This window comes from Leopardus geoffroyi, chromosome A1, assembly GCF_018350155.1.
Source record: "Leopardus geoffroyi isolate Oge1 chromosome A1, O.geoffroyi_Oge1_pat1.0, whole genome shotgun sequence".
Lineage (NCBI taxonomy): Eukaryota > Metazoa > Chordata > Mammalia > Carnivora > Felidae > Leopardus > Leopardus geoffroyi.
The window spans coordinates 221,345,416-221,371,731 of NC_059326.1; the positions used below are offsets into that span (position 1 = coordinate 221,345,416).

Genomic DNA, 26,316 nt, shown 5'->3' on the forward strand with positions numbered 1-26,316 from the left:
GCTCAACCGACTGAGCCACCCAGGCGCCCCCATTTTGAGTTTATTTTTGTGTATGGTGTAAGAAAGTGGTCCAGGTTTATTTCTCTGTGTGTCACTGTCCAGTTTTCCCAGCACCGCTTGCTGAGGAAACTGTCTTCATTCCATTGGATAGTCTTCCCTGCTTTGTCACAGATTTGTTGGGCAAACATGTGTGAGTCCATTTCTGGGTTCTCTATTCTGTTCCATTGATCTGAGTGTTTTTGTGCCAATACCATACTGTCTTGATGATTACAGCTTTGTAATACAGCTGGAAGTCCAGAATTGTGATGCCTCCTGCTTTGGTTTTCTTTTTCAAGATTGCTTTGGCTATTTGGCATCTTTTCTGGTTCCACAAAGTTTGGGATTTTTGTTCTAGTTCTGTGAAGAATGCTGGTGTCATTTTGACAGGTATTGCATTGAATAGGTAGATTGCTTTGGCTACTATTGACATTTTAGCAATATTTGTTCTTATCCAGGAGCATGGAGTATTTTTCCATTGTTTTGTGTCTTCTTCAACTTCTTTTATAAGATTTCTATATTTTTCAGCGTATAGATTTTTCACCTCTTTGGTTAGATTTATTCCTAGGTATTCATGGTTTTTGGTGCAGTTGTAAATGGGACCAACTCCTTGATTTCTCTTTCTGTTGCTTCGTTCTTGGTGTATAGGAATGCAACCGATTTCTGTGCATTGATTTCATATCCTGCAACTTTGCTGAATTCATGAATTATTTCTAGCAGTTTTTTGGTGGAATCTTTTGGGTTTTCCATATAGAGTACCGCATCATCTGTGGAGAGTGAAAGTTTGACCTCCTCCTGGCTGATTTGGATGCCTTTTATTTCTTTGTGTTGTCTGGTTACTGAGGCTAAGACTTCCAATAATATGTTGAATAACAGTCGCCAGAGTGGACATTCCTGTCTTGTTCCTGACCTTACGGGAAAAGCTCTCAGTTTTTCCCCATTGAGGATGATATTAGCATTGGGTCTTTCATATATGGCTTTTATGATCTCAAGGTATGTTCCTTCTATCCCTACATTCTTGTGGGTTTTTATCAAGAAGGGATGCTGTATTTTGTCAAATGCTTTCTCTGCAACTATTAAGAGGTTCATATGGTTCTTGTCCTTTCTTTTCTTGATGTGATGAATCACACTGATTGTTTTGCAGATATTCAACCAGCCGTGCATCCCAGGTATAAATCCCACTTGGTCGTGATGAATAATTTTTTTAATGTATTGTTAGATCCAGTTGGCTATTATCTTGTTCAGGATTTTTGCATCCATGTTAATCAAGGAAATTGGTACATAGTTCCCCTTTTTAGTGGGGTCTTTTTCTGGTTTTGGAATCAAGGTAATGCTGGCTTCATAGAAAGAGTTTGGGAGTTTTCCTTCCATTTCTATTTTTGGAACAGCTTCAAGAGAATAAAGTGTTAACTCTTCCTTAAATATTTGGCAGGATTCCCCTGGAAAGCCATGTGGCTCTGGACTCTTTTGGGGGGGGGTGGATTTTTGAATACTAATTCAATTTCTTTACTGGTTATGGGTTTATTCAAATTTTCTACTTCTTCCTGTTTCAGTTTATGTTTCTAGGAATTTGTCCATTTCTTCCAGATTGTCCATTTTACTGGTGTATAATTGCTCATAATATTCTCTTAATATTGTTTTTATTTCTGCTGTGTTGGTTGTGATCTCTCCTCTTTCATTCTTGATTTTATTTATTTGGGTCCTTTCCTTTTTCTTTTTGATCAAACTGGCCAGTGGTTTATCAATTTTGTTAATTCTTTCAAAGAACCAGCTTCTGGCTTCATTGATCTGTTCTACTGTTTTTTGGTTTCTATAGCATTAATTTCTGTTCTAATCTTTATTACTTTCTGTCTTCTGCTAGTTTTGGGTTTTATTTGCTGTTCTTTTACTAGCTCTTTAAGGTGTAAGGTTAGATTTTGTATCTAAGACCTTTCTTCCTTCTTTAGGAAGGCCTAGATTGCTATATATTTTCCTCCTATGACCACCTTTGCTGTATCCCAGACGTTTTTGGCTGTGGTGTTATCATTTTCATTGGCTTCCATGCACTTTTTAGTTTCCTCTATAACTTCTTGGTTAGCCCATTCATTCTTTTTTATTTCTTAATTTTTTTTTAACGTTTATTTATTTTTGAGACAGAGAGAGACACAGAACGAACAGGGGAGGGTCAGAGAGAGAGGGAGACACAGAATCTGAAACAGGCTCCAGGCTCTGAGCTGTCAGCACAGAGCCCAACGCGGGGCTCGAACTCATGGACCGCGAGATCATGACCTGAGCCGAAGTTGGACACGTAACTGACTGAGCCACCCAGGCACCCCAGCCCATTCATTCTTTAGTTGAATGTTCTTCAGTCTCCAAGTATTTCCTATCTTTCCATAATTTTTCTTTTGGTTGATTTTGACTTTCATAGCATTGTGGTAAAAAAATATGCATGGTATGATCTTAATCTTTTTGTACTTGTTGAGGGCTGATTTGTGTCCCAGTATGTGGTCTATTCTGGAGAATGTCCCATGTGCACTGGAGAAGAATGTATATTCTGCTGCTTTAGGACGAAATGTTCTAAATATATCTGTTAAATCCATCTCATCCAGTGTGTCACTCAAAGCCATTGTTACCTTGTTGATTTTATGATTTGATGATCTATCCATTGTTGTAAGTGGGGTGTTGAAGTCCCCTACTATTATGGTATTATCAATGAGTTTCTTTATGTTTGTGATTAATTGATTTATATATTTGGGTGCTTTAATATTTGGAGCATAAATGTTTACAATTGTTAGGTCTTCTTGGTGGATAGACCCATTAATTATGATATAATGTCCTTCTTCATCTCATGTTACAGGCTTTATTTTAAAGTCTAGATTGTTTGATATAAGTATGGGTACTCTGGGTATTTTTGTCAACAATTAGCATGATAGATGGTTCTCCATCCCTTTACTTTCAATCTGAAGGTGTCTTTTGGTTTAAAGTGGGTCTCTTGTAAACAGCATATAGATGGATCTTGTTTTCTAATGAATTCTGTTACCCTATGTCTTTTGATTGGAGCATTTAGTCCATTGACGTTTGAATGAGTACTGAAACATATGAATTTGTTGCCATTATGTTGCTTGCAGATTTGGAGTTTCTGGTGGTGTTCTGGTCCTTTCTATTCTTTGTTGCTTTTTGTATGTATGTATGCATGTATTATGTATGTAAATATATATTTACTTTATTTATTTATTTATTTATTTACTTACTTACTTATTTATTTATTCATCTTTTCTCCCCTCAGAGAGTCCCCCTTAAAATTTCTTGCAGGGCTAGTTTAGTGGTCACTAACTCCTTTAATTTTTGTTTGTCTGGGAAACTTTTACTCTCTCCTTCTATTTTGAATGACAGTGTTGCTGGATAAAGAATTTTTGGCTGCATATTTTTCTGATTCAGCACACTGAATATATCCCACCACTCCTTTCTGGCCTGCCAAGTTTCTGTGGATAGGTCTGCTGCAAACCTAATCTGTCTTCCCTCGTAGGTTAAGGAGTCTTTTTCCCTTGCTGCTTTCGTGATTCTTTCCTTGCCTGAGTATTTTGTGAATTTGACTATGATATGCCTTGTTGATGTTTGGTTTTTGTTGAATCTAATGTGCTTCCTGGATTTTGATGTCTGTGTCTTTCTCTAGGTTAGGAAAGTTTTCTGCTATGATTTGCTCACATAGTTCTTCTACCCCTTTTTCTCTCTCTTCCTCTTCTGGTACCCCTATGATTCTGTGGTTGTTCCTTTTTAATGGGTCACTGATTTTCTCTAATTCTTAAATTTTGCTCTTTTGCCTTAGTCTCCCTATTTTTTTCTGCTTCATGATTCTCCATAAGTTTGTCCTCTATATCACTGATTCTGTGCTCTGCCTCATCCATCTTTGCTGCCATGGCACCAATTGAGAGTGCAACTCAGTTATAGCATTTTAAATTTCATTCTGACTAGGTTTTCTTCTTTTCTCTCCACAGAAAGTGATTCTAATCTATTTTTGACTCCAGCTAGTATTCTTATTATCATGATTCTAAAATCTGGTTCAGACTTCTTGTTTGTATCTGTGTTTGTTATATCCCTGGATGTCGTTTCTTCCTGCTCTTTCTTTTAGGGTGAATTCTTTCGTTTTGTCAGTTTGAAGGGAGTAAAGGAATTAATGAGGTTAAAAAAATTTTTTTAAATAAATTAAAAAAATAAAAACAACAGACACGCACAAATCAAATAAATGACGCTAGACCTTAGATGTGTTTCCGTCTGGGTGTTGAAAGGGGCTTGGTAGATGAGAGAAAAAAGGGGAAAGAAAAAAAAGGGAAGTCGTTTGAAAATTTGAAAAAAATAAATATACAGAAATAAAATGAAATGGTGAAAGCAAAATAGAATTTGAAAAAAAAATATACAAAAGTAAAAAATATAGAAAAAAATTAAAGAAAAATTGTTTTAAGAAAAATTGAAAATAAAAAAAAATTCTCTGTATTCAAGAAAAAAAACAAAAGAGAAAAGAAAAGAAGATTTAATAAATGGACCAGGGAACAGACGGAAATACAATTGAAATTACTTCTTTTTCCCATAGAAGTCAAACTATGAAGCACTTTATAGTCCATAAACTAAGCAGGCAGAGAGACTTGTGTTCCTGAAGAGTGAGGTTGGCCCAGTTGGGTGGGGGTTGGTGTAATGGCTCCATTTTCCACTAGATGGCACTACTTAGCTTACTCAGGTGGATTGTTGTGGCGCTTGTAGATGTGTATGCACATGCGCCAGATCAGTGAAAATGGCGTCACCCCGTCTCTAGTATCGGAATTCTGTTCTCCCTGATCAGCAATCGCGCACCCATCCTTTGTCTTGGGTTTCTGTACACTCCCCACTTTTACGCTGTTCGTGACCAAGCCCCAGGCAGCACCTCTCTCCTGAGTTTTATCCCAGATGCGGCTGCATTTCCCCACCCTTTACTTCTGAGGGACTGCTGCTTTGTCCTGCTCAAACCTTCTGCAGGAGGTTTTCACTGAGCAATGGCAGGGTGCTAGCCACACCCAGGAAGGTTCGCAGGACTGTGCTGCTGCCGATGCCCAGAGACTGCCACAGGGTGCCAACCCGCCCCAGGAAAAGTTTGCACGATTATGTGGCAACAGCATTTCAGGGATTATGGGCAAATGACAACATGCATCTGGCACCAGGCTTCATCCCCAATGACCTTGTTCCAGCACCAGGAAATGTGGTTGTTCTCCCGGGTCCACTGGGGCCTTTGCCTTTGGGGCCTCTACCAGATGTCCTCCCAGCAGGGGAACCTCCTCACCCTGTGTGGCCCAAAGACCCCTGGACTTCACTCTGCTCCTGGGGATTCACCCTTTCCACCAGAGCACAACCAGGTATCAGCTGCTGAGTTTCCAATCTTGTGCTCCCCCTGTTTATAGAGTCTTAAGGGAATTTAAACACTCTCTTTTCTGCCTTTTTAATTCAGTCCCTGTGGCTATTTCCACTTTTCCATTTTCTCTCCAGCTGCTTTTGGGGGGTGGTGCTTTTCTGAATTCTCCCCCTGCCTCCCACCCCGGCTCTGTCCTCTCTCTGTATCCAAAAACAGCCTGCCCTCTGCGGCTTCTCTCTCCCCCAGTTCACCTTTCCACGTTGCATACCTGCTGAATTCTGTGGTTCAGGTTGTGGTGATTGTTGTGTTGATCCTCAAATCAGTTTTCTGTGTGTGCAGGATAGTTTAGTGTTGATCTGTCTGTATTTCATGGACGTCAGAGGCAGAAAAAAAATTCCATGCTGTTCCACCATCTTGGCTACTCCCATTATCCATTTATTTTTTATCACCTCTCCAGTGATTCCTTCTATTTCTGTATTTATATATTATTTTTCTTTTACTTTTTTCCTAGCAGTGTAATGAATATACCACATTGCAATTTTGTTAACATAATCTTATGTACTTGTCATTATAAATTTAGTTTTCTAATTACCACTACCAAAAATTAGAGTATAACAGTTAACTTCTTAATAAAAAATAAAAATAAAACAATTTATATAATTTATTTTACTACTTTCTAAACTTTCTTGATATGTCTCTTCTTCAAAAAAGCAAATGACATGTATATTATATTTTCTATCTGTATTTAGAAACATTTATATTTATTTCTTTAAGTGTCAGATTTTTTTTTCTTTTTGTATAATTGTTTATGCCTAAGAGTCAGAATTTTGAATTAACTGATATTCATCTGTTCATGTTTTCGGGATAATGACAAGTTATTTGTAGGTGGCCTGGACCAATTTATATTTGTATCAATACTATAGGAATGTTCAAAAAGTTCCCCATCTTCTCAACACTGGCAATTTTTATATGTTTTATTTTTGCCAGCTTAATTGTATATTTACCTCATCATGACCTTAATGTGTTTTGACCTCTTTGCTAGTAAGTTTGGACATCATTAGATTTTTAACGTCATTTGTGTTACTGTGTTTTCTTAAATAAGTGTATGAGTTTCAACTAAGTTTATAATAGAGTGTGTTTTTCTAGTTGTATTTGAGAGTTATTATATAATCAGGGTGATGATTACTTGTCATATCTATGACAAATATTGTTTCTCAAACTGCACTATGTCTTTTAATGTTCTTGTGTGTCTTAGTGAACCCAAAGTTTCAACTGTGTTATGTAGAACTTTATTAGCCTGTGTTTATATGGGTAGAATGTTTTAGTACATTTATATTAATGCCTATCCTGAGTTAATATATTTTGTTTTGTCAAAAATTTTATACATTGATCTTTCACACTTAAGTGCTTAATCTACTAGGATTGATTTTTGCCTAAGGAGTGAGGTAGGGATATAGTGTGTGTGTGTGTGTGTGTGTGTGTGTGTGTGTGTGTGAATGTATGTGTGTGTGTATATATATATATATATATATATATATATACATATATATATATATACATATATATATATATATATTTTTTTTTTTTTTTTTTTAGAAGTAATAACATTTCTCAGTACCTCTTCTTGAATAGTCTTTGGTTCCCTACTAGTTTTTCTTTTTTTTTTTTTTTTTCAACGTTTATTTATTTTTGGGACAGAGAGAGACAGAGCATGAACGGGGGAGGTGCAGAGAGAGAGGGAGACACAGAATCGGAAACAGGCTCCAGGCTCTGAGCCATCAGCCCAGAGCCTGACGCGGGGCTCTAACTCATGGACCGCGAGATCGTGACCTGGCTGAAGTCAGACGCTTAACTGACTGCGCCACCCAGGTGCCCCCCTACTAGTTTTTCAAATATGCTTTGCTATATATCAGGTTTCCATACATGTGCATGTCATAAGTTTTTCTTGCCCATAGTCCTTATCACTATTGTAAGTCATATATTTATAAATCTTAGTCTTGAGTAAGACAAAACCATGTTCTTTTTACTTCTTTATTAATGTTGTAACTATTCTCACCCTTTATTCTTTCATTATCATTTAGTATCACTTTTACAACTTTGATGAAAAACCTTATTTCTTTTGCCTGGGATTATTTGAGTTGAGAGACTGTTATTGATAGATTGTTAGAACTGATTCAATAAGCAAGATAACTTTCTACACGTATTTAGTTCTTATTTAATAGTTATTAATCATGTTGGACCATTACATCAATAAAGATTTTAAAAGATAAATTGAGAGGCATCTGTGTGGCCCAGTCAGTTGTGTCCAACCCTCAGCTCAAGTCATGATCTCATGGTGAGTGGGGTTTGAGCCCCACGTCCAGCTCATTGCTGACAGCTCAGAGCCTGGAGCCTGGAACCTGGATTCTGTGTCTCCTTCTCTCTCTCTGCCCCTCCCCTGCTCACGCCCTGTCTGCCTGTCTCTTTCCCTCTCTCTCTCTCTCTCTCTCTCTCTCTCTCTCAAAATATACATTAAAATTTGTTTTTAATTAAAAAGACATAAGTTGAGGCATATTAACAATTTTAAGGGCTTATTGGAGCAAAAATTGCTTCAAATCTCGTAGTGCCAAACCAGAGGTGTTAGGAGCAATCTGTCAGCAAGACCTAAGGGAGAGTCTTTTCCAGAGAGAGTGCAGAGGTGAAGAAAGGACATTATGTGATTACAGCTTCAAGTCTTGAAGTTGGACACTCAACCGACTGAGCCACCCAGGCACCCCTATCTTTTATTTTATTAATATGATGTATCACATTAGTAGATTTGTGGGTATTTAATCACACTTGCATCCTAAGAATAAATACCACTTGATTGCAGTGAATAATTTTTTTAATGTATTATTGGATCTAGTTTGATAGTATGTTGTTGAGAATTTTTGCATCCATGTTCATCAGGGAAATTGGTGTGTAGTTCTCTTTTTGGTGGAGTCTTTGTCTGGGTTTGGAATCAAAGTAATGCTGTCCTGGTAGAATGAGTTTGCAAGTTTTCCATCCATTTCTATTTTTTGGAAAAGCTTCAAAATAATAGGTGTTAAGTCTTCTTTAAATGTTTGGTAGAATTCTCCTGGAAAGCCATTTGGCCCTTGACTCTTGTTTGTTGGGAGATTTTTGATTACTGAAACAATTTCTTTACTTGTTACAATTCTGTTCAAATTTTCTATTTCTTCTTGTTTCAGTTTTGGTAGTTTATATGTTTCTAGGAATTTATCCATGTCTTCCAGATTGCCCAATTTGTTGGCATATAATTGCTCATAATCATCTTATTTTAATTACTTTTTTAAAATTAATGTTTATTTTTGTGAGAGAGAGGCAGACTGCAAGCAGGGAGAGGGGCAGACACACACACACACACACACACACACACACACACACACACACACAGAATCAGAAGCAGGCTCTAGGTTCTGAACTGTCAACACAGAGCCCAACACAGGGCTCGTAGCTGCAAACTGAGATCATGACCTGAGCCAAAGCAGGGTCTTAACTGACTGTGCCATCCAGGTACCCCATAATCATGTTATTTTAATGTTATGATACTACCAATTACCTTGATTCAGAAACACCTATATTTATCCTATTCTGTTATTTTAATGACTTATCTTTTTGTTGTTGTTTTTATTTGGCCTATTCTTTAGGTTTATTGAGTGAAAATACTCTTGTCATTTTAAAACATCTGTTCCTTTATTTAACACATTGTTTTTCTTAATATATTCTGCATTTGAAGTATCCTTAAATATTACTGATTCTTTCTTAGAACTTCTAATATATGCTAAATACAGAGATTTCAAATCAAGCATCATTTATATTTCAAAAAGTGAGTATATTCCTCTTTGTTACATGGGTGATACTTGAATGCTCCATGATCTGAAGTTCAAAAGCTGATAACTATGATATCCATTGTCAGCCATATTCATTATACAGTGAGTGTGGAGAAACATCAAGTTCCTGGAGAGCACCTGCAGGTGAAAACTTCTTCTTTTTCTGCCTTCTTCTTCTTCTTCTTCTTCTTCTTCTTCTTCTTCTTCTCCTTCTCCTTCTCCTTCTCCTTCTCCTTCTCCTTCTCCTCCTCCTCCTCCTATTCCTCCTCCTCCTCCTCCTCCTCCTCCTTCTCTTCCTCCTCCTTCTCCTTCTCCTCCTCCTCCTCCTCCTCCTCCTCCTCCTCCTCCTCCTCCTTCTTCTTCTTCTTCTTCTTCTTCTTCTTCTTCTTCTTCTTCTTCTTCTTCTTCTTCTTCTTTTTATAAGTAACCAACATTCCATACCAGATTTTTTTTTTCTATTTCGTTGGGCCACCTTCCGTAGTGACAGTCAGACATATCAGGAGAGAACTCAACCACCTGCAGATATCTCATTGGTTTGGCTGTGGTTTATTGGTGGACTTCATGGTATGATTTCTTTGAAAGTTCTGGAAACAAAGCCTTTAAAGAAATCCCAAGTGCAGGCTACACAGAGGTACTCCAGTTCTTCAGTCTTTTAATTCAAGAGGTATTAGTGGGATATTATCTGAGTATCCTACCTGTTTTCTGTCATAACATTTTTCTGGAAGATAATTATTACAAGTATCTTCAGCTTATTTGTGAAATAGACTTATCTCATATTTTGGCAGAAATTTGTTTCTAATCCCCTTCATTACTATTCAACATACCACAGGTATTACCTCTTTTTAAATCTTTTTCATTTTGGTAGTGGGGCATTGGAAATGGCGTATATGTCTCAGCCCAGGTTATAGTTTCTTCAGTGAGTCCTGTCACCCAACATTTGATAACTACTTATCCTCAGCTGATGTTGTTAGTCCTAGACTTTCTTACCTTAGCCGAAATGGCCTCATGAATTGTGCTCTTGCAGACTGTACTTGCTTTGAACTACTGCCCTGGGTCTTGTTGAAGCACAGCTACTACCTGTTTTTTTCACTCTTCCCTCAGCTTATGTTTTTCTGGTGTCATTTATTTTCATTGCTGTACATCTCTACCACTACCTGCAATGAAGCAGGTTAGCTGCTTATAAAGGGATTTATCTTTATGCCAGAAGCAGGTAGAGGAACACAAAACAGTATCTAATCCTTTGGTATATCCTCTTTACTAATAAAATTGTATCTGATCTTATTACTTTGTCACCTAAGAGCCTTAACTACATATATTTCTCCTGACTCTAGTGTTGTCCTTTTTTATTAAAGTGTGTGGTACCAGCCCACTGTGTTTTCAAATATTTATATACTCATAAATCCTCTTAGTAATGCTGATCTGTTTTTGTGATTGTTCCTCTTGAGTAAATTAGGTATAATATTCTTAATCATGATTGTGATATAATAAAGAAAACTGCTGTGTCTAATATCATACACACTCCACATACAAACACAAACCCCCATGCATGCAATTATACACACACATGCAAATATAGACCAAAAATAAATATTTTCCAATAAATTACAAGTAAAACATTTTTAACTTAATATTTGAAATATGGACAATAATTGGTTGTATTTGCGTGTGCATTTGTTATGAGTTTCAAAAATGCCAATTCTTTTAGGAATTTGAACAAAGCTTCAGTAAATATTCCTTTGCCTATTTCTTTGCACATTTGCGAAAGACTTTGTCTAGCATGGTTATACAGGAGGGAAATTGCTAGGGAAGAGGTTACCTGAATTTTTACCTCTACTCGTTATTGCCAAATGGTTTTTCAAAGTGGTTTCATCAGTGTTCACCACCAACACTATATCACTCCACATCTTTGTTTATTATTGATCGTTTCAGGCATTATATTTAACTAAAAATATTTTTACTAATCTAATTGAGGATGGAATAATATGTCATTGTCATGTTAATTTTCATTTCCCCAATGATGGCTGATGTGGAATCCCACAAATTCATTTTTTAAATATTAAAATTCTTATATAATCAATTCTCTAAACTTTGTTTCATAAATTACAAATCTCACAATCACTGACATAGCTTCTTTTATTAGTAAAGTTAAATTTTGAATACATTAAATTTTAGCTCAAATGTATCATTATTTTGCTTTGTGCTTTTAAAATTTTGTTTAAAGAAAAGCTTTTTTTTTCCTATTTCATAAAAATATGCTGTGTATTTTCTTTCATATTTTTAAGGCTTTATTTCTCTACACAACTGAAAGTTATTTTTGTGTATGTTCTGATAAAGGAAACATTTTTTTCTTTCTTTCTTTGACTCTGAAGACTTTAAATACATTACATATATCTTTTACAAAATGTTCTATTATTTCCAGCTCTTAGGAAACAAATTTTCCATTTTATTGCTTCTGCTGATGTTCATTCATGTCTTTTCCTTTCTCTTATTATTTTTTCCCTACTATGGGAGTCTAATCCCTTAGATTATGCAAGAATACCTTAAAGACATTTTTGTATTTGCTCAGCTGAAACTCTAATAGTTTCACCAGTGCTATAATATCTTGGGTTCAAGTCCCCACACCATACCTGTGTGTGAATCTGGATGTCTTATACCCACAAAGTCTATGCTTGCCATCTGCCTTCTTACTGGTGACCTCTTTTCTATGATCCTTGGTGAGCGGCTAATATTTGTACAGCTTCACAGGACAGATGTGCAGAAGTTTTTTAAATTCCCATCCCATAGATGGGACAATCCTTTTTACATACTTCTTGCATTCAAGTATCTCATTCCTTGTTCCTTTAGTTCTTGTGGCTAAGGTCTGGATTCCCTTACCAATGCTGGAAATTTAAACCTCACTGAAGTCATTCATGCTTTTGTATGTTTCTGATAATTTCCCGGCTAATCAGCTCCCACTCCTCTTACTTTATTGCTAGTTCCTTTCTTATGTCAAGTTTCCTTAAAAATTGACCAGGCATAAGATATTTTGTACCAGTAATAATAATTTACAAACCGCAGTATGCAGTAGAATTCCCAAAGCATTTCCTTTAAAATTTGTCTAAAGGTTTGCTTAATTATTAATTTTTTTCTAAAGATGGTGGAGCCATAATTCTGAAACTTCAGTTCTATAGTTTTATTTCATGAAGAACAACATAATTGTAAGTTATCCATGGTCCTAGTCTATAAGGAAAAGAGGGAGACGATTATTTAAGTTACATAATTAAATAATATCTATCGCTCTAAGGAAGTTAAAATTATGCCTGTCCTATATCATCTTAAACAGTATTTTAAAATATCCTTTCATTGTGTTTGATTATATTTCTAATGCTATCAGGGCTATACACACTGCCTCATGTGAAATAGACTCTTGAGAAAATTGTTTTATTCTAGTAATTTGTTCTCCTCTATGGAAGGAGATAGGAAGCAAGTCTACAAGGTAGTCTGTGGTGTGCTAAAAAAATAACCTCACAAAATATAGCTGTCTCCTAATTCATGAAACCTATAAATTTTCTTTGTGGCAATAAAGGGTCTTTGTGGTTGTGATGAAGGTAAGGATATTGAGATGGGAGGGTTATTCTGGATTGTCTAGGTGGGCCCAAAATACAATCCCATACAGATTGTCCTAGACTACATCTCAGTGAACCCATTACAAGTTGAAAATACCACAAGTCAAAATTGCATTTAATACCCTTAGCCTACAGAACACCATATCTTGGCCTAACCTACCTTAAACATACTCAGAACACTTACATTAGTCTACAGTTGAGCAAAATCCTCTAAAGCCAAGCCTATTTTATAATAACGTTTGGAATATCTCATGTAACTTATTGAATACTGTACTGAAAGACAAAAACAGAACAGCTTTGTGGGTGCAGGATAATAACCAGGATATCACTTGTTTACCCCCACGGATGGCTGACTGGGGGCTGCACTGGCTGTTGTCACCCAGCTTCATGGGACAGGATCCTAGGCATCTCACTTGTCAACAAAAGATCAAAATTGCAGATTTCAAAATACGGTTTCCTCTGAATGTGTATCACTTTTGCACCATTATAGTGTAAAAAAAAATCATAAGTTCAACTATCATAAGTGAGAGACTGTCTATATACGATTATAAGCATAGGGAGCTTTGGCCCACGCTGAGGAGAAAGGGATGTGAAAGAGGAAGGAAACGTTTGAAGATGCCAGCCTTGAAGACTGGGATGATATGGCCACAGGCACAAGGCATGCTGACAATCACTAGACATTTGAAGAGACCAGGAATGGATTCTTCTCGAGATCCTCTGATGGAAGAGAGCCCTGCTTGCCCCTTGATTTCAGACTTCTGACCTCTAAAACTGTGACAGAATAAATTTCTGTTCCTTTAAGCTACTACATTTGTGGTCATTTATTGTCACAGCCACAGGAAACTGATATAGATTTTGATACATTTTAGCCAACATTTCTAATGAAATTTATTTTATTTATTTTATTTTTTAAGTTTATTTATTTTGAGAAAGAGAGACAGGTTGGGGTTGGGGGGGGTGGGGAGAGACAGCCTGAGTGGGGGTAGTGCAGAAAGAGAGAAGGAGAGAGAGAATCCCAAGCAGGCTCTGCACTGTCAGCACACAGCCTGATGTCAGGCTCGAACCCATAACCATGAGATCATGACCTGAGCCAAAACCAAGAGTCAGATGCTTAACCAACTGAACCACCAAGGTGTCCCTCTAATATAATTTAAAGGTTTGGGATGGCTTAGAGTTTCTTTTGAATCTCTTTCTTACTTTAATGCCAGAATATAAGTAACTGCTCAATGAATAGTTTTATGTGATATATCAAAAGGTCACAAAACCAAGTGCAAGGGCTCACAAAGGCCAAAATTGGAACAATTTGAACAACAAAAGAAATGATGTAGTATCGGATTATGACACAAAATATGAAATAAACATCTATGAATTCATAATGAGGTACACAAATTACTGAACAAATTAATGAATGATTGAAGACACAAACAAGCACACAAACTGGGAGAAGAGAAACAAGTCTTTCTTGCAGAAGAATTCCAAATAAATCCTGCAAACATTTCACCCTCAAGGAGGTGGAACATAATTCCCTTCCCCTGAGTGTGGACTGTGTTTGGTGTCTTGCTTCCAAAGGCACAGTGTGGAACAGAATAGAAGTCAGGCTGGTTTCCTGCATCCTCAATAGGAAGTTAAGAGGATGACCCTGCCTGTATGGTGTTCCCTCCAAAAACCAGTCTAGTGAGAAAAATTAGACCATGCATCCCACTTAGCTAGTCATAAGAAACAAAATCAGGCAAATTCCAATTGAGAGACATTCTGCAATGCCTCAGCATTACTCTTCAAAACTCTCAAGGTCATCAAAACCAAGGAAAATCTGAAAAACTGTCACCTCTCAGAGCAGGCTGGGGAGACATAAAGGCTAAATTCAAGGCGATATCTGGAACAGAAAAAGGACATTGGGATAAAAACTCATGAAATAAGAATAATATATCAATATTGGTTCGTTTAAGCCCATATATCACAATGCATCAAAAGTTGTGACAGTTAAACCATTCTAATGTAAAATGCTAATGACAGAAGAAATTGGAGTTTATGAGAACTCTGAAAAATCTTTGTAGCTTTTAAGTAAATGTGAAATATTCTAATATATATTATATACATACATACACATAAATACATACATATATATATTTATATAAAATTTTTGCTTAGCATAATATCTCTAGAGGGTATTATCTAAGCCAAATAAGTCAGTCAGAGAAAGACATATCATATGATTTCACTAATATGTGGAATTTGAGAAACACAACAGATGAACACAGGGGAAGGGAAGGAAAAATGAGATAAAAACAGAGTTGGAGGCAAACCAAAAGAAACTCTTAAAGACAGAGAACAAACTGAGGGCTGCTGGAGGGGAAGTGAGTGGGGGGATGGGTTAAATGGATGATGGGCATTAAGGAGGGCATGATTTGAGATGAGCACTGGGCGTCATATGTAAGAGATGAATCACTGGGTTCTACTCCTGCAGCCAAGACTACAAGGTATGTTAACTAAATTGAATTTAAGTTAAAAAAAAATATCATTGTGTATGTTTGTTTTTCCAGCTCTGTTTGGCTCTTTTTGGGAATACAGTCCATTTGGAACTCAATAGCATGTTGGAGTTTTAAAGGATGCCAGCCTTTTCAATGGTAGGTGACATTTAACCATCATTAATGCCTATATTTTAATCTCTTAATAATTCAAAATTTTAATTCTTTTGAAAATTCTTTTTTTTTTAAATATATGTTTTCTTACAAATCAAAATATTCAAATGTTTATGTACTTTTAGGCGGTTGACATAAAGATGACACAACCATGAAACTTAAGTACTAATCATTTCTTTTAGCATGAAATATATATGTTTGAGCATCTTCGTCATATTTTTCTTGCACTGTTTTAACTTACATGCAGATTCGAGAAGACCTAGTGACTGTGTGCTTTCTTAAGAACAGAAATTGATTTTCTGCTTTTATATTTTCATGACCCCTTGACTAGCCCCTCATAATTAGTGGATATTACTTTTGTTCAATTGGATAGGTCTCTTTTCAAAGGCAAACTTTAGATGAAGCTCTGACACTGGAAACAGGGACACAGTCTCAAATTTTCTTGTCTTTATTAATATTAATATGGCAGAGTGTAGTTCAGTTGTTTCTTGGGCAGGTAGTGATAGGCTGCTTTTCCTTTGCTGATGGCAGGAATCTGAACTCTGAGATGTAGACACTTACAGTTAACCTTCTGGAGACAATAATTAAAGCACTGCCTTGACACTCTGCTCCGTAACCATTAGATCTATTCTTAGGCAGTATTCAAAACAAGCTTCATGCTCTCAGTTCTCAATCAGTGATCAATTAAGATTAACTATTGATATAATAGCTCAGAAAGAAAAGGTTAAAGAGATAAGGCAAATGTAATTAAGCTAATGTGGCTTTCTGGATCTTGCTGTGATATTTATTCAAACTCCCTCCGCATACTCAGTTAATAAATGAAAAAAAAAATTACATGGTTTCTTTCTGTTTTTAACTTTTCCTTGAAGAGATATATTTATTCAAAAAATGTTACACTTTAATCTAGTTTTATAACATTGTCAGTTAATTTCAAGTATCAGATTTGAGTAAATTCTATACAAATTTTAGATAACATTTTTCAGGTTTAAAAGTTTGAAATTAAGCATTGGATATCTCACATACTAATGCCTTTTGTCATCTATTCTGTCTTTCAAGTTGTTTTCATCAATATTCAGAATTTCCATATGTAAAAATCTCACTTTATCTTGTAAAATCTTCACCTTTTTATAGGAAATTCAGATACTTTTAAAATTTCTGACCTCAAAATTTTGGAGTGGGGTTTCATTCCAGATCTTATATTGATAGGATAAAAGAGCTTCACGCTTCGGAATTAATTCTTGTAACCAGCAACTTGTCCTTTCTGCAAAACCATGATTTCAGCAACTTAAATATTATCTATGATACAAGTATGAGTAATCAAAAATTAATACCACACCGTACTAATTATTAATCTCTTTCTTTAAAGCTTAATGAAGCATTAAAATCACCAAAGATCCAAATAAAAGGGGAGCACACTCTCCCAAATATTCTTTGGTTCTCTCTGTGCTATAACCACAGTTAAGAGGAATATATAGGAAAAGGATCATCGTTTTACATGAGGATAGTTTAAACATAGTAACATGAGAAAGGATAAATTAAATTTTTTTTTTAACATTTATTTATTTCTGAGAGACCGAGCATGAGCAGGGGAGGGGTAGAGAGAGAGGGAGACACAGAATCGGAAGCAGGCTCCAGGCTCTGAGCTGTCAGCACAGAGCTGGATGTGGGGCTCAAACCCACAAACCGTGAGATCGTGACCTGAGCCCAAGTCGGATGCATAACCGACTGAGCCACCCAGGTGCCCCAAGAAATTTAAATACTTTAAATTTAAAGTAATTAGGATGTTCACTTGTTTTCAATGTGGAAAAAAAAATCAAATGAATGCAGAAGACATTTGTAGAGAATGGCTTGAAATTGCTTTCCTTTTAATGTAAGAGTTTTCATAAATTTCACACAAGAAAGTAGACCTGAGTGTAATCTCAGTGGAATGATTTAACAAACTAGAGAGTGATATCTAAGGACATTGAAGGCAATATGTTTCAAGCCAAACAAACTTAGTACTAAAATATGTGTCTTTTATTAATTCAATATTGAATAGAGTAAGGCTCTGGGGCCTATTTAAAATCCTACAATCTCCTTTCTTCTTTTTTGAACAATCAAAGAAAGAACAGTCAATTAACTCTAAAATTTCACAAAATTTAGTGTTTGTCCTTATTTGTCACTTACATTCATGATTGCCTAACAAGTAATTAGATTAACTTATAAATCATCTGAAAATGAAGACAGTGAAATATTCTTTTTTTTTATGGTCAGACAGCAGTCTTTGATTATGTAGAGGATAGTTTTGTGTTGCATTATTAAAAATGCTGTGGTTTCAGAGAATTTGGAATAGGATTTCTTTTGTATGCTATTGTTGAAAGGGGGTGGAAAATACAGAAATGATACATTTGAACTGGACTTTAAAGATAAGTGTGTACAAATATGTAAAGAAAAGGCGATAGATGTACAACAGACATAAAGATATGTAACGTTTCATGCATGGTGAATCTTAAGCCATTTGGACAGTTAGGAAATGCAGTGAGCATCAAATATGAGGCAAGTTGGCAGATAAATCTAGAAGAATAGGTCCAGATGATGAAGAAGCTTGAATGAAATTTCAGAACATATCTGGGCTGTGCGATTTATGTTTTATAAGATATGGAGCATGTTTGTTTTTGCTATTTATTTTTGAATGTAGAGAAATAATCTGATTAGCAGGGTATGCATGTGTGTGCGCGCGCGTGCGTGTGTGTTTAAGGAAATAATTGCTGGAAATGTATTGGGGATTGGAGGAATATATATATTATATATCTTTGGATATATCTTATATATCTTTCATCTTATTTGTGACTAGATCCTATAATTTCTTAGACAATTACTTGTATGTAATCGGTATTCCAAAGGTATTTGTTTATTTACAGATATATTTAGTTTAGGGTTTTAACTAAATCAAATCTTTCAGGATTCCTTTAATACTTCATTTCATAAGGTCAAGAATGCAAAGTGGGGTCCGCAAAGGAAAGTTTTGGAAATGAATACAGAGGCTAACACAGAGGTAAACAGATACAAGATCTATCTTAAAAGAAAGAAAGAAAGAAAGAAAGAAAGAAAGAAAGAAAGAAAGAAAGAAAGAAAGAAAGAAAGAAAAGAAAAGAAAAGAAAAGAAAAGAAAAGAAAAGAAAAGAAAAGAAAAGAAAAGAAAAGAAAAGAAAAGAAAAGAAAAGAAAAGAAAAGAAAAGAAAAGAAAAGAAAAGTCTTTAGGGCATTGGTATGAACATCAGGTCCTGACACTCAGGGAACATTGCCTCTCAGCAGTGATGAGGTGAAAAGGAAAGTGATGGAAACACAGAGGCAGCGACAGATCTGCTCAGCGAGGAGTAGATTTGAGCATTTCTGGTTTTAGCCCTCACAACATCCTGCTGAGTTGACAGTAGGATTCAAAAAAAAAATGAATTGCACAGCCATCTGTTTAAAAAAGAAATGTACTTTGTAAGGCATTACTAGAAATCATTTTGTAAATTTTGTTAGTGAGGTTTTCCCTGATGGGTTATTGTTTGCATTGCAATGAGCACATTTGGAAAAAAAAATGCTGGGCTATTTCTAATTTGGGGTAACTGTCAAAGGCTAGTCATTTGAGACATGCCTATTAGGATTTCACAATGGACTTGTCATTGGGAATTATGAGTCATCATCTGCACAAAATAGTAAGCAGAGAACAGAAAGGAAAATACAGAAGGAGATGACCATTTCTTCTTAGACTCTGCTAGACTTCTTATTCAGAAAAAAGAATTGTTCCAATTACTCATGATCTCTGCAAATTTCCAGGATTATTAAACCAGCTTTACTACAAGTGATAACAGTAGAAGAAAAACAAAATCCTAAAGAGGTACTTCAATCTTTCACGAATTTTCCTTTATGTATTTTTTTTTATTTGTCAATATTTGGTTCAAAGAACCATAGGCCACAAGATGCTCTTAAAATCTTGCACACTCAGAGACTGAAAGGTCACTTTACATGTGTCTTTATTGCATGGCACACATCTTCAGTTAATTTTAAAGGTCACCTTCCTTCTGTGAACATAAAGATGGTGTTCCTTAAATAAGAAACATAAATAAAGGGAAGTTGTTTTTGTTGTTGTTTTTGTTTTTTCCCTTCCAACTTTAAAGGAATCCTGTTAGATGTCAGGCTGCTTTGATGTTATGTGATAGGTCATAATCCAGGTCGTTGTGCTATCATTCAGGTTAGCTTAACATTTCTTCAGGACTTAGGCAAGTAAAACTGTATGCGGTCTTGGTTCTAATTAAAAAAAAAAAGAAAAAATCCTGCAGGAGAGATGAAGAGAATGCTTGGTTATGGTCTATGGGACAACAATCCATAATTTACTTTGCAGATGTCTGTGTAATTTAAGCAGCAGGGAGAACAGCCACACAGTTGTAGCTGCTCTGGGGAAAGGATACCAAGAGGCTCATAAATCATGGTAAGGATTAAAAGCAATGAACATTCATCTCCTTAACCTCGTAAAGGCAATATTGGAAAGCCAAAGATTAGAACATACGGAGCATGGAATCTCTCTGTGCAGGGATAAAAGGTATCAGAGTTTTTAAGGCTTCTCTCATTTAGCATCGGCCTGCCATTTGCAAGTCAGCAGGACATGATTTTAAAGTTCATTTTAAAAAGTCCCCTTCCACATCAAAATAAGGGATAAGATATATTTCCGGGGTATACGAAAAATGGAGTCAAATGACAGAAATACTCGTGATTTTCTTAGATTGAAACACGTTTCTTCTTGGCTAGTATGTGGAAGATAACCTTAAAATATCTAATCTGACACGATGTTATTTAGCTGAACATTTTTAAATAGTGAAATGTCATGAGAAAATTCTAACTTCGCAATAGTCAAATGAAGGAGATACAGACAGCTGGGTCTCTCCTATAACATTTAGTAAACAAATGGCCTGTTACTAATTGTTTATATTTGAAACATTATTCTAATCAAAGGTCTTTGAATGCAAATGAGTAAATCGTACATAGTGACAGGTTTCATTTTTTGTTAAAGATAAACACTTTAATCAGATCTTAAACCTTTTGAAAAATACCAAATTGTTAATATTTTCAGTATTGTTTTCAGTCAATTCATGATGCAGCTGACCTTGACAATTTTATTAAAAACACAAGGAAAGAGCAGAGAATAACAAAATCACTTATTCGAGGATAATTATGAGCCTATTAAGGAGACACAAATAGATTCCAATTTCTGATTCCCTATCTTAATATCAGATATCCCTTGGCAATGATTTTTTTTAATGTAGCCAATACTTAATTATCTATTTCAGTTAAGGGGAGCTATATAGTGTGATTCATCCAGAGTGGCTGAAAGTTGAAAATATATATTTATATTTTGCATTGAAACTTATTTTGTGTTTATATTTGAATATGATTTAATTCAACATTTCAGAAAGTCTCAACTGCCCTTCTTTGAAAAAAACTAGAATAACTTTGAAAAGCAGATTTTTAAAATATCATTATAATTTGTATTGTACTTGATACTAAATATCATTTGATATCATGTTTTAATATTATTGCTACTTCTGCAATGAGTGTACCCTATTCCACACCCCATGCTTGGGACAAATAACCTTTCTTTCCACTCCGCAGGGAGTACTATACTACTCCAATTTAGTTCAAATATCTTTTTAGCAACCACTTTTCCTTCCTCCAGAATGGTGATTTCGTACCGTATGCTTTGATACAAGCTTCTATAAAGATTTTTTAAGTAAGACATCTTTGTTTTATTGTGTACCTTTGCATTTAGTTGCTCCCTTAACTGTTCTGTAACAAGCCTGTGTTGCATATTTCATCAACAGTTCAAGAGAAGAATGGTACAGAACTTAGGCACTCGGCTACACTTCTTTGCCACATAAATTAAGGTTGATACTCAAATATATGGTGGATACTTACTGTATGTTGTTGGACTAAAAATAGACTATCACTTTTGACTTCATAACACTTCCTGCTATTTAATCACAAAATGGTGGGTGGTAGGATCTCCTGAAAAAACAATAGGCTACCAAAGAGCAAATATTTGCCCCTATGTCTACATATCTGAATTATTTTCTTAAAACAATAGATGAGAAAAATAATATTATATGTTAAATGGATTTCAGTATCTCAGTAGCATTTTAAAATGCTGTTTATTTTTCAAATGCTTCTGTAAAATGGGTATCATAAAAAAAAAAAAAAAACTAATTCACTTTTCCTCTTTATTTTTTCCCTAGTAACTTTCTCCCTAGTTACCTAAAGCATCCAGTGATGGGGGTGCGGGGAGGTATAGATTTTATAGATTCATGGATAATTTTACTGAAAAATAGTTTTGAAAATAGTCCAAATGTTAATTTGTGTCACAAACTCTTCTGCAAGTAGTGGATAAACGTATGAAAAATACCATTAAAAAACTAATAGCCACTTTGGTGCTTTACATTCTAGTTAAGAGAAAAATACCAAGCAATTAAATTATATAAATATTAATTTATATTAAAAGGATTAATAAATCTGATTATAAAAAATCATAAATGCTGTACAGAAAATAAGCCAGGAGGAGGGATAGAAAGTTTCTGTGCTGTGGAGGAAAGGAGAAATAGTATTTTGCCGATTTTAAACACATATTTAGAGAAGGAAGTCCCTATAAAATAACATTTTGAAAGAATTAAAGGAGACGTGGGAGCAAGTCATGAAGGGGCACATGCAGACTTATGTATGTACGTCAGAAATAGATGTTCATCTTCAGACATTTTACTGAATGATTGTTGAAGTAATTAGCAGAACAACACAAGAACTAAATTTGGAAATACAAGAGAAACAAAGTTTAGACAAACAACCACTAAGAATATATTGGAAATTATGGAAAAGGAAAAAAAAAAAAAAACACAAACACTGAGAATGAATCTTTTAAACCTTTTCAATGGAAGGTAGCTGGCTTGAAATGGAAGGGGACCCATGGTTTTCTGGCACCAAAGAAATATTGAAGGAGAGATTATTCCACAAAGAAAGACAGAATCTAATAGTTGTTTAATAAAAGCCACTTAAATTTATTACAGGTATATTATTATTTATTTTTTTTATTGGTTTATTACAGGCCAGACACTGTTCTAAGCATTTATAAATAGAATTTACAAACAGTAACTTGAATCCATGCTGGATTCAAATCTAGACAATCCAACAAATGTCTATGCTTGTAACTTCTACAGTTTGGTGCCACATTAAGACCTGTAACTACAGGAACCCAAGCTATCAAGGCAATCCAGCAAGCCCACTGGGGTAGACACTACTCTGGTAAATGTATGGTAAATGATGCATTGCATTCTATTTTGATGATATAAAAATTTGTTGTTTTTTTTTTTTTGACTCTGAGTTTACATGTTCTTGGAAAAGTGATGAAACATAATGTTAAATTTATTTTGACCTGTGTGACTTTGTCATAATCTTTCCTTGGTAATTTAAAATGTGTATGACAAAGTTTTTTTTTTATGACTTTTGAACCATGAACTACAAATATTTATTTACTTTAAAATAGCATAGAAATCCCAGATGATTTAGAAACTAGCTATTACACCTAAATAATCTGCGTGTCCCCCAATATGTTAGCTGCATAGTTGTCTGTGATAGGATCTATGAGAGTAGTGCCTGTAAAAGGTGCTTTTACAAGAAAGTGAGGAGAGGAGGCCACATCATTGAAACTGTACCAAGGCAATAAGATCAGGAGAAGTTGTGGAAATCCTGAGAATGGTTTTGGAATAAGATAAAAAGTCATAAAGAAGCTCACAGTGGTAGTAAGAGTCTGTTGCAAAGCAGGTTGCATATAAACCTATGAGGGATATGATCAAGAAATGGTGATGGAAATTTTCTGACCAGAGACTATGAAACAGAGTACATTGCTGCCAGGCTTCTAGAATTGCCGGAAATGGTTGGATCCCAGCTTAATTACTTGGGTACTCTAAAGTCTCTGTAAGATACAGCCAGAGTATGAAAACAGTGGAAATTAGTAAAACATTTCACATGTCTCCCCACCCCAAGCACCATAGCTAAATACTGAGACTTTTACGGGGTTAAAAGAAGTCATGCTGTGTCCTCATTCTGAACCAACCAGACATCAGATTTACGACAGATACAAATGATAACCTTATGTTCTTACCTTCCTCCAGTTTTCCAAGAACTGTATCTTTATGGGATCCAAAGATCAGATAATCACTTTACTTTGATGCTTCTCATAAGGTAGTTCCTTTAATAGGATGTATAGTAATTCAATTTGAAAAGCCCTTGTACTTGCCTCTAATTACCTGCATTATCACAAGTATGTCTTTTAACCATATCTACCTATATTTTCACATTGGGCATTTATTAATATTATATTATATATCCTAATAATACATATTATTTAAGATTAGTTGTGGCCAGTGCCTTCAAATGATTTGTCCTAAGTATTCTTTTCGTGGTTGCATGGATTGCAATGTCACAGGTTATATTTACGATAAGACTTATATATGTAATGACAATATCATGTCTGTTTTCAGAACTGTTAATGACATTGGTCCTGAGCAGCCTCTTCTCCAGTTTAAAATTTTGTGAGTTCCCAATATTTAAGCCACGTGTAGAAATATATATCCGTTTCTTTGGAGTATTGTTAAGTCTTTTACATCCCTCCCTGGGCTTCCCTTTAAGATAAAAGGGGCTCACATGATCTTGTAGAGTTGGGAGCAACAGGGCTTCTTGGAACAGTGATGACCCTATATTGTGGTGTGATTGGCATATCCTGAGTTATGTTGAGTCCAGTTGCTTCTGGGAGTAGACTTGTTACATAGCGTTGATATGTGGGGCTAATAAATATGTCGCCTATTCTCTGTTCATCGAGGTCCTTCCTTTGTTAACCTTGCTGCTTCAACCTCATCATTCTTCTGAGGCTGCACATTTTGAGTGGGGCCACCTTGTTGCCTCTTTGAGTGCCCCAGAGCACTGAGTAAATCCTCTTTCCCTTGGTGTGTTTAGCTCTACCCATTCAGTGACCCTTTTCCTATATTCTCCATAGCCAGACTTCACTGCCAAATGGAAGCTGCTACTTAAATGGTGGACAGACATGAGGTCCTCGGAAATAATAAATTATTTGTACATAACACAAATAACCTCATAACCCTGTTAACTGAATTCATATTTACAAAGTTTCCTCCACCTTTTCCAGCTTAATAATTCTTTCCCCACGCATGAATAGCCTATTAACACAGTGAATGTTCAGAGATTTTCAGTGAACATTTTTAAGGAATGTTTAGATGAAGAGTGGTAGGCTCCTATAACGTTTCACTGCATATGATGAAGCAGATGGAGAAATTCATTTCTTTAAGCATGATATTTATTCCATCTTTCTATGTTATTTGAAATCCATTCTTCCTCTTGCCCCTTGGGGATGCCTGTCATCGAAGCACATGTTTGAAACTAGATAGAAAGCATATGTCCTGTGGGTCCCATGGGTCTGACAGAAGGGGTGAAATATAGGTTAGCTGCATCTTTGATTATGCAGAAGGGAGTTTCCTTTTTGCAACTGACATTCCTTCCATAGTGCAGGATGCTGCGTTGTAGCCTTCTGGTAGTTTAATTATCATTGCATTTCATTTCATAACTAGATGGGCCTTCTTAAAGCTCAAGAATATTGAAACTTGGCATAAATGTCTCTGGGGTGTAATTATACCTTAAATCGAATTCTCCGGCCTCTCCTTGTGTTTCAGAGCAGCAGTAGGTAGCTCGAGTGATAAATGTATCCTGACCATATATATCTTACAAAGCTCTTCATGATCCTATTTTTGTTTTGCAGCTTTATTTAGAGCCACTCATGCCCCTGTACTCTGTGCTAATGCATACGTACTACAAAACTTCCAGTTTCTCAGCTACAGCCCCACTCACAGGGCTTTAACATGCCTTACTCTGCCCGGAACTCCTGTCCCCTGCTGTCCGTCTGCACACACCTTCCCTTCCTGGGCCATCTCCCTGCTCACCTCTCAGATGACACTCTGTTCTTTGTGTCTCTCTCCTCTCCAGAATCTGTGGCAGATTCATTTGTTTGGCCGTCTCACCACATTGGATTGTAGGCTGTTTATTTGTCGGTATCTGGTATTAAACTGCAGGTTTCATGGTCCCCTGGCCTCATCTCAAGCCCTGGCTCCATGCCTCCCAATGGCCTATTGTCAATCTAGTGTGTTCCTGTTACACTGGCCTTTTTTCAGTTAGTTGGTCTTTCCCCCCACCTAAGGTTTTTCCATATACTTTACCATCTTTAAAGCAACAGCTTTATCCCCTTTCATCCATAATGACTTTGCAAAATTTTACCCAACTTTCAGATCACCTCAGTGGGTACTTATTTGGGGAAAAATTAAGGTTAAAAAAAAAGAATTTGATTTAGATGAGGTGAGCCTAAATCAGAAACAACAATTATATTGCATTTGATGTTTGGCTTATAATTTGGGTTTTGAGGGATGATTATCAGTGACTTAGGGACCTAGAAGAAGTAAATTAGTTTCAAAAGTATATTAAATACACCATGGTACTTGAAGAGGTGTTCAAAATTCAATCACATAAAATTAGTCATTGCAGCACTGCAAGGCAATGAGATAATGGAAAATAGGAGTAAACATCAGTCGCATTATATGTAGAACTGTGTTATCAAGGGATATATTATCATGCTGAGTCACTCCAATAGACTAGGATAAATCTGGGGTTCATTAAGAGATAGCAGAAATCTGTGTTAAGCAGAAAGTTAATTTAAAAAAAAAAGGTTTATTTATTTTGAGAGAGAGAGAGAGAGTGTAGCA

The 26,316-nt window shown here is 35.7% G+C and overlaps 1 protein-coding gene across 2 annotated transcripts in view; it reads left to right on the forward strand.

Moving 5' to 3' along the window:
• The window catches only part of CDH12 (cadherin 12), a 1,056,103-nt gene that overhangs the window by 348,784 nt on the left and 681,003 nt on the right, over window positions 1-26,316 (forward strand). For both annotated transcript variants that reach the window (XM_045441358.1, XM_045441360.1), the window contains exon 2: window positions 15,389-15,472. The gene's annotated coding sequence lies outside the window, so the exon portion shown is untranslated. The remainder of the gene's footprint in view (window positions 1-15,388; window positions 15,473-26,316) is intronic.